Genomic DNA, 16826 nt, shown 5'->3' on the forward strand with positions numbered 1-16826 from the left:
TTAATCCCCATTTTACAGATGAGGTGACTGAGGCACCAAGAATAATAATGGTATTTAAGTGCTTACTATGTGCCAAGCACTGTTCTAAGCACTTGGTTGGGGGGAGGGGAGATACAAGGTAATCAGGTTACCTCAGGTGGGTCTCGCAGCCTTGATCCCCATTTTACAGATGAGGTGACTAAGGCCCAGAGAAGGAAGGCAGAATAATAATGATGGTATTTGTTGAGAAGTAGCGTGGCTCAGTGGAAAGAGCACGGGCTTTGGAGTCAGTGGTCATGGGTTCAAATTCCGACTCCAGCACTTGTCAGCTGTGTGGCTTTGGGCAAGTCACTTCACTTCTCTGTAAGTCAGTTGCCTCATCTGTAAAATGGGGATTGACTGTGAACCCCTGGGGGCCAACCTGATCACCTTGTAGCCTCCCCAGTGCTTAGAACAGTGCTTTGCATCCCCTCTCTCCATTCCCCTCTCCATCCCCACCATCATACCTCCTTCCCTTCCCCACAGCACCTGTATATATGTTTGTGCATATTTATTACTCTATTTATTTTACTTGTACATATCTATTCTATTTTGTTAATATGTTTGGTTTTGTTCTCTGTCTCCCCCTTCTAGACTGTGAGCCCACTGTTGGGTAGGGACTGTCTCTATATGTTGCCAACTTGTACATCCCAAGCGCTTAGTCCAGTGCTCTGCACACAGTAAGCGCTCAATAAATACGATTGATTTGCACACAGTAAGTGCATAATAAATTCCATTATTATTATTATGCGCTTACTAAAGACTGTGAGCCCGTTTTTGGGATAGGGACTTTATACGTTGCCAACTTGTACTTCCCAAGCGCTCACTACAGTGCTCTGCACACAGTAAGCGCTCAATAAAGCGCTCGAGAAGCAGCGTGGCTCAGTGGAAAGAGCCCGGGCTTTGGAGTCTGAGGCCATGGGTTCAAATCCCGGCTCCGCACTTGTCAGCTGTGTGACTTTGGGCAAGTCATTTCACTTCTCTGGGCCCCAGTTACCTCATCTGGAAAATGGGGGGTAAGACTGTGAGCCCCCCGTGGGACAACCTGATCACCTTGTAACTTCCCCAGCGCTTAGAACAGTGCTTTGCACATAGTAAGCGCTTAATAAATGCCATTATTATTATTAATAAATACGACTGAATGAACGAAAGCACTGCTCTAACCGCTGGAGTCTGAGAAATAGGGCCTAGTTCTGTCAGGCGGGCCTTGAGCCTACCAAGGCCAGAGGGCCCGCTCGAACCGTCACCCCTGATTGGCCGCCTCGGAGACCCTAGAGTAGCCAATCGGCGGCGGCGCCGTCGCCCTGTTAGCCAATAGGAGAGGGTGTTATTGGGCTCCGCTGAGCGCGCGCGCTCCCTCTCGTCAGCCTCGCGGCGGTTTCCAGAGCAACGCCCGGGTGGGCCTGCGGCCTGCAGCGCCATGGCGGGAGCAACCGCCGCTCAATCGGCCTCCATCCGGCACCGGATCGAAACGGAGCCCCCCAGGATGAGGAGGGGGAAGTACGGCCGCCCTTCGCCGACGATGTCCGCGGACTATCCGTTCCCCTCTCGGCTCGGGCTGGCCTGAATTGGGGAAAACTTAAGATGGGGCCGGTGGAAACGGTCAGTATCCAGGCACGCGGGCATGGAGAGCGAGACGGGAGTGATGAGGAAAAAAAAAAACTGGGTCTCTAGCCTAAGCAGGGATTCATCGAGATCTGGTTAGCAATTACGGCTTTTGTTCGGCGTCAGCTCATTCATCCAGTCGTATTTATTGAGCGCTTACTGTGTGCAGAGCACTGGACTAAGCGCTTTTACTCATTCAGTCTTATTTATTGAGCGCTTACTGTGGCCAGAGCACTGGACTAAGTGCTTTTATTCATTCAACCGTATTGAGGGTTTACTGTGTGCAGAGCACTGGGCTAAGCGCTTTTATTCATTCATTCCGTTGTATTTATTGAGCGCTTACTGTGGGCATAGTACTGGACTAAGTGCTTTTCCTCATTCAGCCGTATTGAGGGTTTACTGTGTGCAGAGCACTGGACTAAGCGCTTTTATTCATTCATTCCGTCGTATTTATTGAGCGCTTATTGTGGGCATAGTACTGGACTAAGTGCTTTTCCTCATTCAGCCGTATTGAGGGTTTACTGTGTGCAGAGCACTGGACTAAGCGCTTTTATTCATTCATTCCGTCGTATTTATTGAGCGCTTACTGTGGGCATAGTACTGGACTAAGTGCTTTCCCTCATTCAGCCGTATTGAGGGTTTACTGTGTGCAGAGCACTGGGCTAAGCGCTTTTATTCATTCATTCCGTCGTATTTATTGAGCGCTTACTGTGGGCAGAGCACTGGACTAAGCGCTTTTACTCATTCATTCAATCGTATTGAGCGCTTACTGTGCAGAGCACTGGACTAATTGCTTTTATTTATTCCGTCGTATTTATTGAGCGCTTATTGTGTGCAGAGCACTGGCCTAAGCGCTTTTATTCATTCATTCAGTCATATTGAGCGCTTACTGTATGCAGAGCACTGGACTAATCGCTTTTACTCATTCATTCAATCGTATTGAGCGCTTACTGTGTGCAGAACACTGGACTAAGCGCTTTTACTCATTCATTCAATCGTATTGAGCTTTTACTGTTTGCGGAGCACTGGACTAAGCGCTTTTATTCCGTCGTATTTATTGAGCGCTTACTGTGTGCAGAGCACTGGACTAAACGCTTTTATTCATTCAGTCATAATGAGCGCTTACTGGGTGCAGAGCACTGGGCTAAGCGCTTTTACTCATTCATTCAACCGTATAGAGGGTTTACCGTGTGCAGAGCACTGGACTAAGCACTTTTATTCATTCAGTCGCATTGAGCGTTTACTGTGTGCAGAGCACTGGACTAAGCGCTTATACTCATTCATTCAATCGTATTGAGCGTTTACTGTGTGCAGAGCACTGGACTAAGCGCTTTTATTCAGTCAATCGTATTGAGCGCTTACTGTGTGCAGAGCACTGTGCTAAGCGCTTGGGAAGTACAAGTCGGCAACATAGAGACGGTTCCTACCCAACAACGGGCTTATTATTATTACAAGCAAGATGATCCGTTTTAATGTCCACATTGGGTTCGCCTGTTTGAAATCATTGTAGCTGTAATAGCTTTCTTGCCGGTATTTGGGGCGGTAATTATACAGACTGAGGAGGAAGTTTCATAAATCGATTATTTGAATCCGGGGCCGCGGTGTGCAACGGTGACCGCCGCCCCGGGTCCGTTTAAATTGTTATTATAGATTTCACTGTGCCTCATTTGAACTTGCCTTCGTCGTGTTCACGTGTGATTTTGGTTCCCCAGTTAAAATTTTTTTGCATTTACCCCAGCAGTTTGACCTACGTGTTTTTCTTGGTGGTAAACGTTACTAACAGTGGAAGTGAGGAGCCAGACAAAGGGGACCAGGAGATAATTAAGAATGGTATTTGCTAAGCGCTGGGGTGGATATAAGCAAATCGGGTTGGATACAGTCCCTGTCCCACGTGGGGCCCACGGCCTCCATCGCCATTTTATGAAGCCCAGAGAACCGAAGTGACTTGACCAAGGTCACACAGCAGGCATGTGGCCGGAGTCGGGATTAGACCCCAGGAGCTTCTGAATCCCAGGCCCGTGCCCCATCCACCTGGCCGGGATTCTCGAAACAAAGAGGAAAGCCGAAAATCCCCATTCGGGGTCACGGGCCAGAATAAAGGCCTGGTGGGAATTGTGATATAAACCGCTGCCCCCTGAATCAGGTCATAAACCGACGATCAACAAACGGAAGGTAGTGTGTTTGGGTTTAGATGGACCGTAGTCGATTATTTTATTTTGTGAAGTTTCGTTCATATCCGGTGATTAAACCTTCTTTACTGCTGTTCACATTATGAGCAACTGATTATTTTATGTCTGAATGAGGATATGTAACCCTGATTTAATGATAATCCGATCGCTTCAGTTTTTTTCAAGAATGCTGTGGTGTGGCAAACTTAATTTTTTCCAATTGTCTTTGCAGAAATTAGCAGAAAGAAGATGCACTTTGGAGGTGCCTCCTTAAATGTGCAGGTGGGTGGCATAGAGAAGCATGTTGTAAAATATCTTAAAAAGATACGGTGGATTAAATTTTGGAGAGGGGGAAATGGGAAATTAATCAACTGGCTTTTATAATCTGTAAATTGGGCTTCTGATTTATATGATACGAGAATGTTATGTAACTTTACGTAATTGTAATGAAAGAAGCAGCGTGGCCTAATAGAAAGAGCAGGGGCCTGGGACTCAGCTCTGCCACGAGTCTGCTCTGTGGCCTTGGGCAAGTCACTCAACCTCATCTGTAAAATGGCTCCCACATGGGTCATGGACTGTGACCAACTTGATTATCTTGAAGCTGCCCCAGCACTTAGTACTGTGCCTGCCACACAGTGACCACTTAACATATACCATAAAAAGAGAGAATGTTGTTGGTGTTTTACCCACGTTTATTTACCCTATGTCTTTTAGAACATTGATTTTTAAATGAAAGTTTTTCGATATGTCCGATGATTAAAATATTTTCACTGCTGTTCACATCATGACTTGCTGTGATTATTATATATGGATGAGGACATGGTCTTTCAAAAGTGGTTTTTGAATTTTAGACAAAATTACTAGCACTTCTCCTTCTAGGACTATCATCTGAGAGAGTAAGAACTTTTTAAACTCTAAAAATGAAAATTTTTATTTTTGTTTGTAAAGGTCAGTACTGAACACCTGCAAGTGTACCCAAGCGAAAAATAAAGACAGCTGCTATTATTTCATCGTAAGTAATTTGGGATTGGACTGATCATATGTCATTTACATTCACTTCAATATCTGATTTTATTGTTTTCATTATTAAGGATTAACTTTCTGAAAACAATAGAACTTGCAGTGTGTTGACTTAGTTTTTGATGCCATGTATATTCTGCAGAAGTAGAAATGCGCTGGCAGTGTGACCTTGTGGTAGACAGGAGTGTTGGGTTATAATGTGGCATTTTTTATGCACTATATGACACACTGGGGAAGATACAAGATAATCAGGTCAGAGTCAGTCCCTGTCTCACACGGGGCTCACAGTTTTTAAGTAGGGGGGAGAATGGGTATTTAATTCCCAGATTGCAGATGAGGAAACTGAGGCACAAAGAAGTTATCCAAAGTCACCCAGCAGGCAAATGGCTGGGATTAGATTGGTCAGGTCCCCTGGTTCCCACGCTCATGCTCTTTCTGCTGAGCTACAGTGCTTATCTTGTGCCTACCCCACTTTTTAGCACGGTGTTTAATAAATTCCATCACGTATTGTTCACTTGGGGTGATTTAGACAAGCATTCTAATGCCCACGTGTTCACTGTAAACTGGTCTCATCTACCTCTTCACTACATCCTGCCTTTGGTTTGAAACGCCCTTTCTCATATCCAACAGATGATCATTGTCCCCTGTTTCAAAACCTTATTAAAAACACATGATGTTGGTGATGGCATTTAAGCACTTACTATGTGCAAAGCACTGTTCTAAGCACGAGGAGATACAAGGTGATCAGGTTGTCCCACGTGGGGCTCACAGTCTTAATCCCCATTTTACAGGTGAGGTAACTGAGGCTCAGAGAAGTGAAATGACTTGCCCAAGATCACACAGCAGACGTGGCGGAGCTGGGATTTGAACCCCTGATCTGACTCCCAAGCCCGGGCTCTTTCCACTGAGCCATGCTGCTTCTCTTCAAGAGGTCTTCAAGAGACCTTCCCTGACTAAGCCTTCATTCATTTCCTCTTCTCCCACTCCCTTTGTCACCATTGCACTTGGATTTGCACCCTTTATTCACCCCACACTCAGCCCCACACTTGTGTGCATATCTATAATTTATTTACATTAATGTCTGTATCCTTCTCTGTAGACATCTCTGTTAATGTTGTACTCCCCCAAACATCTAGTGAATATTCTGCACACAGTAAGAGCTCAGTATATACGTGATTGCATACCTCTCATTCCATTTCTTTTCTGGATTTTTTTCACTGGTGCTTTATCATTCTCTGGTCTTACATTCAAATGTGATGTTTGAGTGCCTGCTCTGTGTATATATGCAAGGTACAGGCCAGGCACGGTCCCTGTCCCAGAAGGAGCTCACCATCTAAATATGCACACAGTAAGCGCTCAATAAATACGATTGAATGAATGAGGGAGAGCAGGTATTATCCATTTTACGGGTGAGGAAACAGACACAGAGAAGTGAAGTGACTTGTCCAAGGTCGCACAGCAGTCAAATGGCATGGTGGGATTAGAACCCTTGTCCTCGGGCTCCCACTGCCTGCACTCATGATTTCAGACGTTTAACTCCCTCCTCAAATACCCTGTCTCCTCCGCACCCCCCCCCCCCCATATCTCTTGCTCCTAATAACCTGGCCATGTACGCCATTGAAAAAATTGAAATCATCGGGCATGATCTCCCTAAAATCTCCCCTGCTCATCTCAAGTCCCTCCTTCTGCCCCTTCTACTTTACCATCTTTCAAGAGGAAATCTGCCTTCTCTTAAAATCAGTCCCTTCTACCTGCACCTCCGGTCCCATCCCTTAGCTCCGTATCAAAGTGCTAGGGCCCTCCTTCCTCCCCTCCCTGACAGCTACCTCATCTGTGAAATGGGGAATAAGACTTTGAGCCCCAGGTGGGACAACCTGATCACCGTGTATCCACCCCAGCACTTAGAACAATGCTGCACACATAGTAAGCGCATAACAAATGCCATCATTGTTATTATTATCTTCAACTTTACACTTCCAGTGACATTTTTTCACTGCTTTCAGACATGCCCATGTCTCTATCCAAAATAGAGACTTGACGGCTCCCTCCAGTTATTGCACCATCTCACTCCTAGCATTCCTCATTCATTCATTCAATAATATTTATTGAGCGCTTACTGTGTGCAGAGCACTGTACTAAGCGCTTGGGAAGTACAAGTTGGCAACATATAGAGACAGTCCCTACCCAACAGCAGGCTCACAGTCTAGAAGGGGGAGGCAACAAAGCATTAACAAAATAAAATAAATAGAATAGTAAATATGTACAAGTAAAATAAATCAATAGAGTAATAAATATGTACAAACATATACAGGTGCTGTGGGGAGGGGAAGGAGGTAGGGTGGGGGGGAGGGGGAGAGGAATGGGGGGGCTCAGTCTGGGAAGGCCTCCTGGAGGAGGGGAGCCCTCAGTAGGATTTCGAAGGGAGGAAGAGAGCTAGCTTGGCAGATGTGCAGAGGAAGGGCATTCCGGGCCAGGGGGAGGACGTGGGCTGGGGGTAGATGGCGGGACAGGCGAGAATGAGGAACAGTGAGGAGGTTAGTGGCAGAGGAGTGGAGGGTGCGGGCTGGGCTGGAGAAGGAAAGAAGGGAGGTGAGGTAGGTGGGGGCGAGGTGATGGAGAGCCTTAAAGCCAAGAGTGAGGAGTTTTTGCCTGACGGGTAGGTTGATTATTAGCCACTGGAGATTTTTGAGGAGGGAAGTAACATGCCCAGAGCATTTCTGCACAAAGATGATCTGGGCAGCAGCGTGAAGTATAGTCTCCAAACTCCTTGAGTGAGTTGTCTGCCCTTGTTGTCTCCACTTCCTCTCCTCCAAATCTCTTTTTGATCCCCACTCCTTACTTCACTCTGCCTGGCTCAGAAACTTCTTATCACTGTCTTTAAATCATTGTTAGCTCACCCCTTCCTACCTTTACCTCACTGATTTCCTGCTACAAGCCAGCCTGCACACATGCCTCTTAACCCCAAACTACCCAGTGTACCTTGATCTTGTCTATCTCAGCACCAATCCCTTGCCCACATCCTCTCTCTGCCCTGAAACTCTGTCCCCCGTCATGTACTACAGACAACTATCCTCCCCACCTTTACAGCCTTACTATAATCTGACCTCCAAGAGGCCTTCCTTGACTAAGTCCTCATTCCCTCTACTCCCTTTCTCTTCTTCATTTGCCTAGGCTCTTGGATCCATACCTTTAAACACTTAATACTCAGCCCATTCTCAGCCCTATAGCACTTGCCTACACATCTGTAATTTTACTGTCACCCTTCTAGACTGTAAGCTCCTTATAGCCAGGGATCGTATCTGCCTACTCATTGTAAGTGCTCTTTATTGATTAATGGCTACTTTTAAATAGATTAAAGGTTGATTTTTGTTCCAGACTAACAAGCATTTCTCTTTTTAGGTCCTTAAAGTAAGTTTTGAAGTCTGGAACGGGGACAAAAACGTCCTACTCTAAGGTCACCAGTCCGATGACCTTGTCAAATACGGTGGCCTCTACTCCTATTCTTCAGCCTTTCAGCTGCCTTCAACACTGGACCACACCCTTCTGGAAACATCTAACCTTGGCTTCACAAGAGAGAACAAGAGGGCTAAATCCAGTTGCTGCTAAGAAGTGTCTAACCAGTTATTCAACCTGCTTAGTAATATTTGAATAGCTTTTCTTTACTATTTTGGCAATAAACCATCAAAATTATCAGGTGGTCTTAAATGCCGTAGATTTAAAGAGCAGGTATAATCTCAAAATTCAGAATTTGGTTCTGTTGTTGAACATGTTGGTAGTTAAATCCTGGAACAAGCAGCTAACCATGCATTCTATGTTAAAAGTGAAAGATTGGGAAATCACACCTTCTCTTTCCTGCTAAACTAAAAAGTCCTAAACAACAAACTGAAAATGCTCCAGCCAAGATTTGAGAACACATTGCAACTAGGAGCAGCAACAGTCTCGCTTTAGTGTGTGATCTTCCCCTTCTAGGTCGTATGCCCTTTGTGGACAGGAAATGTGTCTTCCAATTCTGTTAAATTGTAGTCCCTCAAAAATGCAATTGGATTGATTGATCTGCCGGGTATGGCTGCAGTGGAGGTTGGTGGGTAAAAAAAACTATAGAGAGGGGTTGGGCAAACAGTGTGAAAGCTGAAACGGATTGGTGACAGGGACTCCCATCCATCTGCATTCCTTCACCCACCCTCCAACCCATAATCAGGATTTGCTTGGGGTGAGAAGTGGGACATGCCACTCCCAGGAGTAAGATGACAGCGCCTACATGAACCTACACATTTGTACCAGAGGAGTAAGTTAGGCTGTCTAAAGTGCCTACTTGGATAAGGAGTACTGGACCTAAACTTAGTGCACAACTTGAAATAATTTGTGTGCAATATGGGATACTTGGCTTCCATGCCTTTATAATATAGTTTGATTTGTAATTTATTGATGCAAATACCATGGACTGTCCAAAAAAACAAACAAATGGATATTAGAGCAAGTTAATCCCATGTGGTCTTCGGAAGGCCAAATGACTAGACTATTTGGCCTTCCAAATGTGTGATTAGCACATTCTGGACACATAATCAGGAGGACTAATTCTCTGGAGAAGACACTAATGCTAAGAGTCCAGGGGAAGTGTGGTGGAAGAGGCAGACCAGCAGCTAGATGGATAGAGACCATAACAATAACTGAAGAACCATTAGGTTATGGATTATGGCAGAAGACAGCATTCTTGAGAAAATATATCCATAGAGTCGTGATGAAGCAGAAATGATGGTACTTAAATAATTTAATATGTGCGTACATGGTGTGGGGTGACTCGATTGCTCAAAGTGTTGAAGATGAATTGAGTGCTTGCTGTGCAGAGCATTACTAAGCATTTGAGAAAGTAAAATACAGTGACAAAGACATTCCCTGCCCACAATGAGCTCACAGTCTGGCGGTTGGGGGCAGGGTAGATAGACATCAATATAAAGAAATTAGGACATTCCAAATAGGGATGTCCTAAGTGCACAAGGGAATACAAGAGCTATGACCTTAATAGGGCTCTGAAAGTAGGGAGAGTGGTAGTCTGGCCTATATGGAGAGGGAGGATGAGAAAGGGGTCAGCATAGAGCTAGATGAGATAGGGGCACAGTTCTTAATGACTCAAATATGTCCATGTTTCCCGTTTTCTTTAAAAACGACCTCACTGACCAATTTAGCTATCCCTCCATTTCTCTCTCCTATTCAAACATCTTCAACCTGCTGCTTCCAACAGACTCTACTCTGTCCTAATTTCCCATCACCTAGTGGAAAGCACAGGCTTGGGAGTCAAAGGGCCTGGGTTCTAATCCCAACTTGGCCACTTGTCTGCTGTGTGACCTTGGGCAAGTCACTGGAGAAGCAGTGTGGCTTAATGGTTAGAGCATGGGGCTGGGAGTCAGACCTGGGTTCTCATCCTGGCTCCACATGTCTGCTGCCTGGCCTTGGCCAAGTCATTTCACTTCTTTGTGCCTCAGTTACCTGTGAAAGGGGGATTAAGACTGTGAGCCCCATGTGGGCCAGGGACTATCTCCAACCTGATTAACTTGTATCTACCCTAGCATTTAAAACTGCTTGGCACGTAGTAAGTGCTTAACAAGTACCATTATTATTATTACTTTCTCTGCCTCAGTTACCTCATCTGTAAAATGGGGATTAAGACTGAGGCCCATGTGAGATGGACTGTGCCCAACCCTATTTTGTACCTACTTCAGTGCTTAGGCCCTAATTGATTTCTGAGCTACCCATCTTATATCCCCAAAATTTCAGCACCTTCTCAACACAGAATGCACACTCATAGCACTTAGGTGCCTATCTATATTCTAGTACTTCCTCCTATAATTAATTTTAGTGAATCTACTAGGTTTGAAGGTAAAGATGTCTACTGATTCTATTGTACTCTCCCAAGTGCTTAGTACAGTGTACTGCACAAAGGTGCTCCATAAGTGCTGGAAGCAGTTCTGACATTTTGATTTACAACTGTTTCCTGAAAACAGTATTAAGTCTAAGGGCTTCCTTTATCAATTATCTGCTAGCCAGTGGTGCCTCTCAATTGTGCATGTTTGGAACTCACAAACTTGGAGAGCAGGTATTTGGTATTCCTCTGCCTTAGAGAGCAGAACTGGCTAGCTGACTTCGAGATTCCTCATCCCATTTGAGGTTTTTTTTTATAGTATTCTATAAGCCTTTGCTGTGTGTTGGGTACTGTACTCAGCACTGGGGTAGATATAAGTTAATCAGGCTGGACACAGTCCATGTCCCACAAGGAGCTCACAGCCTTAATCTCAAATTGTACAGGTGAGTTAACTGAATCACAGAGAAGTGACTTGCCCAAGGTCACACAACAGAAGAGTGGTGGAGCCAGGATTAGAGCCCCAAGTCCTGACTCCCAGGCCTATTTGCTATCCACTAGACCATGCTGCTTTTCATTCAAAATCTAAAGCTGTAGCGTGGTAGTTTTAATCTACAAGGACAATCCCGGCATGTAGCATAAGTCCAGTAGAAGTAGTAATTGTAGTATTTACTGAGTACTTACCCTGTCACATTCGCCCCTTCTAGACTGTAAGCTCATTTTGGGCAGGGGATGGGCCTGTTTATTGTATTGTACTCTCCCAAGCACTTAGTACAGTGTTCTGCAAACAGTAAGCACTCAGTGAATATGATTTAATGAATTCCCTGCCCTCGAGGATGAGTAGAGACTTTCCTGGGACAGCTGTTTGAACTCTAGAGAATGCCCAGGCACGAGGTTCACTGGCTAGGAACATCTGCCGCTGCTCCTGGCTCAGAAGACCTGTCTGGGGGCAGCCTCTGAGCTTCTGCCATTTGATTATTTACTGATGGGGGCAGTGGCCAGAGGCTCCAGGTACATTGCCTCCTCTCCCCGGGTCCCCCACACAACCCCGGTCAACACAGTCACTGAAGCAAGCGAGTATAGTGCTCTGCGCACAGTAAGCGCTCATAAATACGACAATGAATGAAAGCCCCAGATCCTCAGTCTCTTGCTTCATTCTTGAAGGATCCCCTAGGTTGTTGCAGCTGGTTGTGGAAGACACCGACAGACCGAACAACTCATCCACACGGGATTTCAGGGCTTGGGTAAGAGGGGTCTACTCCATCCCCAGAGTCCAGGAAAGAATGGAGAGGGACCCTACAGTGGTAATAAATCAGGTTGATTCTATTTATATTAACGCCTGTTTACTTATTTTGATGTGTATATATCTATAATTCTATTTATATTGATGCCTGTTTACTTGTTTTGATGTCTGTCTCCCACCTTCTAAACTGTAAACCCACTGTGGACAGGGATTGTCTCTATTGCTGAATTGTACTTTCCAAGTGCTTAGTACAATGCTCTGCACACAGAAACTACTCAATAAATACGATTGAATGAAATGATTAACTTGTAACTATCCCAGTGATGCTTGGAACTGTGCTCATCACATAGTAAGTGCTGAACAAATATCATAATTATTATGATTATGAGTGTGAGCTTGTCCATTGGCAAGGCGATGGTTGCAAGGAAATCCAGGAGGGATTTCTCTAGATTGTAAGCTCCTTGTGGTCAAGGAATATGTCTGCCAACTCTTATATTGTACTCTCCCAAGTGATTAGTACAGTGCTCTGCACACAGTAAGTGCTCGTAAAATGTGATTGAATGTTTGAGGGACCGGCTAACGTGATTTATAGTTGAACCCTTAGGAAATACGTAGATTCTGGACGTTTTCCCACCTGCCATTAGATCATCATGCGCAGCCTCAGGTCCTGCATCCGGATCCTCTAGACTGTAAGCTAGCTGTGGGTAGGGAATGTGTCTGTTAATTGTAATAGCATACTCTCCCAAACGCTTAATACAGTGCTTTGCACATAGTAAGTGCTCAGTAAATTTGAATGGATGAACTTTACTAAGCACTGGAGTGGATACAAGCAAATCGGGCTGGACACAGTCCTAGTCCCCCATGGGGCTCACAGTCTCAGTCCCCATTTGACAGATGAGGCCATTGAGGCCCAGGGAGGTGAAGTGACTTGCCCAAGGTCACACAGCAGACAAGTGGCAGAGTGGGGATTAGAACCCGTGACCTTCTGACTCCCAGGTGTGTGCTCCATCCGTTACACACTCATCCAGTCGGGGAGCGGGGTGGAGGTGGGGAAGAAGGCTCTCTGAAAAGTAAGGGAGGCATTGGGGCACCAACTCTTTCACAACTGCTTGAGGTTCTTGTGGCAATTGCTTTGCAGCCCCCAAAGCTCACCTCGGGGTAATAATAATAATGATGGCATTTATTAAGCGCTTACTATGTGCAAAGCACTGTTCTAAGCGCTGGGGAGGTTACAGGGTAATCAGGTTGTCCCACTGGGGGCTCCCACTCAATCCCCATTTTACAGATGAGGTAACTGAGGCCCAGAGAAGTTAAGTGACTTGCCCAAGGTCACACAGCTGACAACTGGCAGAGCCAGGATTTGAACCCATGACCTCTGACTCCAAAGCCCGGGCTCTTTTCCACTGAGCCACGAGCTATAGGTAGCCATTGGAAGTTCTTGAGTGGAGAGAGACAGTATATTCTATTGTATCCTCCCATACATTTAGTACAATGTCCATCTTCAACCGCTCACTCTCCACTGGTTCCTTCCCCTCTGCCTTCAAACATGCCCATGTCTCTCCCATCCTAAAAAAAAAAACCCTCTCTTGACCCCACCTCACCTTCTAGTTATCGTCCCATATCCCTCCTACCATTCCTTTCCAAACTCCTTGAACGAGTTGTCTACACGCGCTGCCTAGAATTCCTCAACAACAACTCTCTCCTCGACCCCCTCCAGTCTGGCTTCCGTCCCCTTCATTCCACGGAAACTGCGCTCTCAAAGGTCACCAATGACCTCCTGCTTGCCAAATCCAACGGCTCATACTCTGTCCTAATCCTCCTCGACCTCTCAGCTGCCTTTGACACTGTGGACCACCCCCTTCTCCTAAACACGCTATCTGACCTTGGCTTCACAGACTCCGTCCTCTCCTGGTTCTCCTCTTATCTCTCCGGTCGTTCCTTCTCAGTCTCTTTTGCAGGCTCCTCCTCCCCCTCCCATCCTCTTACTGTGGGGGTTCCCCAAGGTTCAGTGCTTGGTCCCCTTCTGTTCTCAATCTACACTCACTCCCTTGGTGACCTCATTCGCTCCCACGGCTTCAACTATCATCTCTACGCTGATGACACCCAGATCTACATCTCTGCCCCTGCTCTCTCCCCCTCCCTCCAGGCTCGCATCTCCTCCTGCCTTCAGGACATCTCCATCTGGATGTCCGCCCGCCACCTAAAGCTCAACATGTCGAAGACTGAGCTCCTTGTCTTCCCTCCCAAACCTTGTCCTCTCCCTGACTTTCCCATCTCTGTTGACGGCACTACCATCCTTCCCGTCTCACAAGCCCGCAACCTTGGTGTCATCCTCGACTCCGCTCTCTCATTCACCCCTCACATCCAAGCCGTCACCAAAACCTGCCGGTCTCAGCTCCGCAACATTGCCAAGATCCGCCCTTTCCTCTCCATCCAAACCGCTACCCTGCTAATTCAAGCTCTCATCCTATCCCGTCTGGACTACTGCACTAGCCTTCTCTCTGATCTCCCATCCTCGTGTCTCTCTCCACTTCAATCCATACTTCATGCTGCTGCCCGGATTATCTTTGTCCAGAAACGCTCTGGACATATTACTCCCCTCCTCAAAAACCTCCAATGGCTACCGATCAATCTGCGCATCAAGCAGAAACTCCTCACCCTGGGCTTCAAGGCTCTCCATCACCTCGCCCCCTCCTACCTCACCTCCCTTCTCTCCTTCTACTGCCCAGCCCGCACCCTCCGCTCCTCCACCACTAATCTCCTCACTGTACCTCGCTCTCGCCTGTCCCGCCATCGACCCCCGGCCCACGTCATCCCCCGGGCCTGGAATGCCCTCCCTCTGCCCATCCGCCAAGCTAGCTCTCTTCCTCCCTTCAAGGCCCTGCTGAGAGCTCACCTCCTCCAGGAGGCCTTCCCAGACTGAGCCCCTTCTTTCCTCTCCCCCTCGTCCCCCTCTCCATCCCCCCGTCTTACCTCCTTCCCTTCCCCACAGCACCTGTATATATGTATATATGGTTGTACATATTTATTACTCTATTTATCTATTTATTTATTTATTTTACTTGTACATTTCTATCCTACTTATTTTATTTTGTTGGTATGTTTGGTTCTGTTCTCTGTCTCCCCCTTTTAGACTGTGAGCCCACTGTTGGGTAGGGACTGTCTCTATGTGATGCCAATTTGTATTTCCCAAGCGCTTAGTACAGTGCTCTGCACATAGTAAGCGCTCAATAAATACGATTGATTGATTGATTGATACAATGATGGGAAGCAGCGTGGCTTAGTGGAAGGAGCCCGGGCTTGGGAGTCAGAGGTCACAGGTTCTAATTCCAGCTCCGCCGCTTGGCTGGTGGCTGTGTGACCTTGGGCAAGTCACGTCACTTCTCTGGTCCTCAGTTCCCTCATCTGTCGGGGGTGGAGACTGTGAGCCCCACGTGGAACAACCCAATTATCCTGTATCTATGTTATGTTGCCAACTTGTACTTCCCAAGCGCTTAGTACAGTACTCAGCACACAGTAAGCGCTCAATAAATACAATTGATTGTATCTACCCCAGCACTTAGAACAGTGCTTGGCATATAGTAAGTGCTTAACAAATACCACCACCATCATCATCATCATAGGCACACAGTACATGTTCAATAAATACCAGCAACTGATGTCTGTTTCCCCCTTTCTAGACTGAGAGCCCGTTGTGGGCAGGGATTGTCTCTATTTCTTGCAGAATTGTACTTTCCAGTGCTCTGCCCACGGTAGGCCCTCAATAAATACCATTGAATGAATCCCCCTCCTACCTCACCTTGCTTCTCTCCTTCTACAGCCCAGTCCACAAACGCTGCTCCTCCACCACTAACCTCCTCAGTTGTGCCTTGATCTCGCCTGTCATGCCGTGGACCCCTGGCCCTCGTCCTACCTCGTCTGACCTGGAATGCCCTCCCTCCTCACATCTGCCAAACTAGCACACTTCTCCCCTTCAAAGCCCTGCTGGAAAGCTCACCTCCTCCAGGAGGCCTTCACAGACTGAGCCCCTCTTTTCCTCTTCTCCTCCTCCCCTCCCTATCGCTCCAACTCCCTCCCTCTGCTCTACCCTCCCACCCCCGCCCCACAGCACTTGGGTATATATGTACTTATTATTCTGTGTGATTTATTAATGATGTGTATATATCTCTGATTCTGTTTATATTGATGCTGTTGATGCCTTCTGTTTTGTTGTCTGCCTCCCCCCTTCTAGACTGTGAGCCTGTTGTGGGCAGGGATTGTCTCTATCTGTCGCCAAATTGTACTTTCCAAGCGCTTAGTCCAGTGCTGTGCACACAGTTAGCGCTCAATAAATACGATTGAATGAATTCCCCTCCTACCTCACCTCCCTTCTCTCTTTCTACAGCCCAACCCGCAACCTCTGCTCCTCGGCTGCTAACCTCCTCACTGTGCCTCGTTCTCGCCTGTCCCGCCGTCCACCACTGACCCACGTCCTACCTCTGGCCTGGAATGCCCTTCCTCCTCACTTCCACCAAACTAGCTCTCTTCCCCCCCTTAAAAGACCTACTGAGGGCTCACCTCCTCTAGGAGGCCTTCGCAGATTGAGCCCCCTTTTCCTCTGCTCTTCCTTGGGGTAGATAAAAGCAATCAGGTTGTCCCACAAGGGGCTCACAGTCTGACTCCCCATTTTACAGTTGAGGTAACTGAGGCACAGAGAAGTGAAATGACTTGCCCAAAGTCACACAGCTGGTCAGTGGTGGAGCCAGGATGAGAACCCACGACCTCTGACTCCCAAGCCCGGGCTCTTTCCACTGAGCCTCCCTGCTGCTCGTGGGTGAATGAATGAATGCCTCTGTTGCCAAATTGTACTTCCCAAGTGCTTAGTCCAGTGCTCTGCACACAGTAAGTGCTCAATAAATACGAATGAATGAATGTCTCT

General features: G+C 46.8%; 1 long non-coding RNA gene across 1 annotated transcript; it reads left to right on the forward strand.

The window, feature by feature from the left end:
* The first annotated feature begins 1411 nt into the window (after positions 1 to 1411).
* Positions 1412 to 8501, forward strand: LOC119922899. Its single transcript, XR_005448735.1, has 4 exons — positions 1412 to 1620; positions 4024 to 4073; positions 4740 to 4803; positions 8211 to 8501. It is a non-coding gene; the product is annotated as an uncharacterized LOC119922899 (long non-coding RNA).
* Positions 8502 to 16826: the final 8325 nt, after the last annotated feature.

Source organism: Tachyglossus aculeatus, unplaced genomic scaffold (genome assembly GCF_015852505.1).
Source record: "Tachyglossus aculeatus isolate mTacAcu1 unplaced genomic scaffold, mTacAcu1.pri scaffold_12_arrow_ctg1, whole genome shotgun sequence".
NCBI lineage: Eukaryota > Metazoa > Chordata > Mammalia > Monotremata > Tachyglossidae > Tachyglossus > Tachyglossus aculeatus.